General features: G+C 39.0%; 1 protein-coding gene across 2 annotated transcripts in view; it reads right to left on the bottom strand.

Moving 5' to 3' along the window:
• TRAF3 (TNF receptor associated factor 3) overlaps positions 1–3,666 on the bottom strand; it is a 68,911-nt gene extending 65,245 nt beyond the window's left edge. For both annotated transcript variants that reach the window (XM_031066242.1, XM_005417897.2), the window contains exon 1: positions 3,482–3,666. The gene's annotated coding sequence lies outside the window, so the exon portion shown is untranslated. The remainder of the gene's footprint in view (positions 1–3,481) is intronic.
• Between the last annotated feature and the right edge of the window lie 135 nt (positions 3,667–3,801).

Here is a 3,801-nt window from a genome sequence, read left to right as displayed (position 1 = left end):
AGGAATGCCAAAAAACCAAAGCCCAGCCTCCAGGTCTCCTGGTTTTACACTGGCACCTGCAGTGGACCATCTTCTCCTTCTTGATAGATGTCAAAGCTTGCAGGAACAAAGCGGCAGCCAGGAAGGCACTTATCTTACACTAGCATCTGCAACACACTTTTCAAGCCAGATGAAATCCAAATTACTTGTTTTCCTAGACATCTAAGAATGCTGTAAAGACTCATGGCATTTTGAGCTTGTCTTCCATGTACATATCTTACTTTATCTACAAAAATATGTTTTTCATATTAATGCAGAAACCAAAACATGAGACAAAAGTCCATTATTACTCCAAATGTTAATTTTTTCTAATTAGGAGCTACCATACAGTCATCACTAAAACAGTGTAAAATGAAAGACTCATGACTTCTTTTACAAATATTATTGAGAAGCATTTACTATTTGTGCATGAAAAGATTCACTTCAGAGCATTTAAATTACTACAGAATTAGTAGCAACTTTTATCATGGCAAATAATCTAAGAATGTTTCCTCTACATCAAAGAAAACTGTTTTACAAATCAACATTTTATGAAACTATATAAAATAATACCAGAATTATGAAATATTCCAACTTGAGGCGTTCCTGCTATGCCCACTGAGATTCTATAGCCTGCAACCAGCAAAAATTCAAATCTTGATGCCCAAGTACACAACACCCCAAATTTCGGTAGAAGTGAGCAGGGGATGGAATCCATCACACACACACAATACTGAGCTTCTGCACACACAAACATGTTGAGACTTTGCTTCCCAGGTTGCCTTGACTGGATGAACAGCAGAACTTGAAATTCTACTGAAATCACATTTTATACATGCAGAGCAAAGCAGCGGGGAAGAACAACAGCATGGGAATCAAAGGCTTAACATTTTTTGGGGGTGGAGAGGATTAGTGACCTACAGTTGTTGTATATAATTTTAGAGACACTCGTCCTGTTAACCTAGTTACAAAGCCAACAGTCAGTACCAATTTGAAGTCACAGTGGCAACGATATTTTTCCGTGAGGGCTCCAGAAGAGAAGATCTACATGAAGAAAACAAACACCCCCTCAAAGACTGTGTAAATATCTCTCCCTCTCTCACACACATATGGAATTCTCAATACCAAATCACCTTTTGCTTCATTTTCTCCTTAAGTTCTAAGATGTTTCCAGTGGATACTTTCCTTACTTCCTTTAGATATCCTGAGAGCTTTTTTGCATTTATTTCATTTTCTCTTCTTTCCCATTACAAAAAGAGAGAGAACACATCTTCCTACATTGTGGGCACCTAATGATAGCTCATTATAAGGTGACTCCCTTTTTCTCCCAATTCTCTAGTCCCTCCTCCTGCCATAAGAAAAAAGACCGAAAAAATGAAACATTTGTGATTTGTCAAAACTAAACATACTCACCTTAAATTACCCATTTTTGAGGGCATGGGATTCCAGCAGGCAGAACTGGGAAACCAGTTATATTCTCTCTGCCAGCCCTTTGCTACTTAGTTTCTACAGCACCATTTCACCACCATAGGTTAAAAAGTTTAAGATAAAACCTGGTGCAAGTACAGCACTCCCTCTTGTGCCATAATCCACCTTTATTCTGCTGCACAAAACCACACAACTCTCCCTCCCTTGGCTTCTTTTACCCATATTTCATTTTGAAATCTCCAATTTCTCCCACCACTTCACGTGTTCATGAGCCAAACACCAAAAATTCAAGGAGGTTTCAAATATAAGCATTCTATTCAGAAAGTATCCACAGCTGAAAAAAACAAACAAACACACACAAACTCAATCCTTGGTAGTTCTTTAAAGGAACTGTGCACCAGTATACAGATACCAGAAACCAATATCTAATGAGCAATCTTCACATATCATAAGATGCAGCACCTTCAACTAAGAAACACTATCATTATTAAAAAACTCTAATAAAATCCAGTAATTACATCATCTAAGAGATAAGAGATCAGAATGTTGTATTTTTACAGTACCTATTCATACAAGGCCAGTTTAGGGTATTGGAGTAGATTCAAGTCATTCTTATTTTTAAACTGCCTTTTCATCTGAAGAAGAACTATGATCAGCTGCTTATCAATCAAAAATCAAGGTTTTTGGCTTTTTGTGTTTTCAGCATTGCCATATCTACTATAGAACAGCTGGACTTCAGTACCAAGAAGCCATTCCTCTTCTCTCCTTAAGCATTCATTATGGACAAGAACAATGTAAAGACCTAAAATACAACATGATCCCAAGATCATTTAAAAGACAAACTGTGTTAACATGGACTAATAAGACTTCATAAATAATCTTTGGTCACTAATGCTGATGCATCAACTGTAAATATGCTTACACGATACTCAAATTCTCTGAACCCATGCAAGAATGGTTTCTCAAAATTCGTATAAAATCAAACTTAATTACAGGAGGACTTCAGGAAAGCCTAAAGACTGAGTCATTTAGCACCCCCTTTGGATTAGAATTAATTTGCGCTGATACTGAATGCACTTTATGATTCTATACTCTAGGTCCAGCTATTATTAGAAGCAACTCACCAAGTCATATTTCAGTAAAACACCTACCATTCTTGTGCTGGAACAACCCAACTTTTAAAACCCCCTAGTGCTGCCTGCTTGCAATGCCCAAGCTCATGATACATCAATGTTTCCGTTACCAAGCTCTATGACAAGGGGCTTCCCAGTGCAGCCATAAAAAACTGATTCCGTCCAAATGTTCAAGTATTTCTCACCTTAAATGAATAGCCCTCTCCCTAATCACCACAAATAGCATTTAGACCTCAATCCATATGTGGTATGAGCCAATGGCTCATTTAAAAGGACAGCATGGCGTATATGGCATGGTCTCTCCAGTTCTGAACAACCATCAATGCAGCCTTTTAATCCAGGCTTTGAGGCAAGTCAATAGCCATTTTAAATGCAGATTTTTACTACTACCTACTTCAAATTATACTATTTCATTTGTCTAAGCTAGACACTGCTAGTACACCTTTGCATCATGCACTAAACTCCTTTCCAGTCTGTGAATGCAAGTCCAGAATAGTGCTCAATAATGCTACGTGCATCCTATGGGACAAATCTGCAAGGAAAAACACACCGTTCTACTCAAGAAATGGAAAACACGTAAATTACAACATAAAGTATATATGGCTCAGATCTCAACAAGCCAGAGCAGTAACAGACCCAGAGACAGCATATTTCAAATTGTATCACTGGAACTTCCCACATTTTACTACTATAGAAACGGCAAAAGATGAAAGATGCCCTAATGCATGGCAAAGATCCACGCGGAGGAGCACATACAGTCTGTCACGTCACACACAAGCTCTGATCGGCAGAACATGAGATTATGCCTCTTAACATTAATACAATTTCTCCTGTTTTTCTACAGGTAATTCAGATCTCAGGCACTCAAAAGACACAAATAAATCAATACATAAATGCCTTACCTTCCTATTTTACAAGCCACTGCAGGTCTCAGATTATGAGCCAGTCATAGGTTAATCTGCAGAGGAATGACTCAGTATAAACTTTTAAACATTCATGATTTTTTTCGGACCTACAACACGGCGATTCATTCAACGCGCTAAAACGCGGCGTCGCGAATCAGCGCATGAAATGAATGGCGTGAAAACAAAACACTTTTCTTTCCGCTCACGGCAGGCAGCCGGGGATAGCTCAGCGCCGGTGCAGGCAGCCGGACTTTGCGAAAATAGAACTCCTTGCGTGCCGCTGAGGGGCAGCTCCGGCGGGTCCGGGCGCAGCCCCA

This window comes from Geospiza fortis, unplaced genomic scaffold, assembly GCF_000277835.1.
Source record: "Geospiza fortis unplaced genomic scaffold, GeoFor_1.0 scaffold23, whole genome shotgun sequence".
Classification (NCBI taxonomy): domain Eukaryota; kingdom Metazoa; phylum Chordata; class Aves; order Passeriformes; family Thraupidae; genus Geospiza; species Geospiza fortis.
Note: the sequence above shows the minus strand (reverse complement) of the source record. Positions and strands in the feature narration are given on the sequence as shown.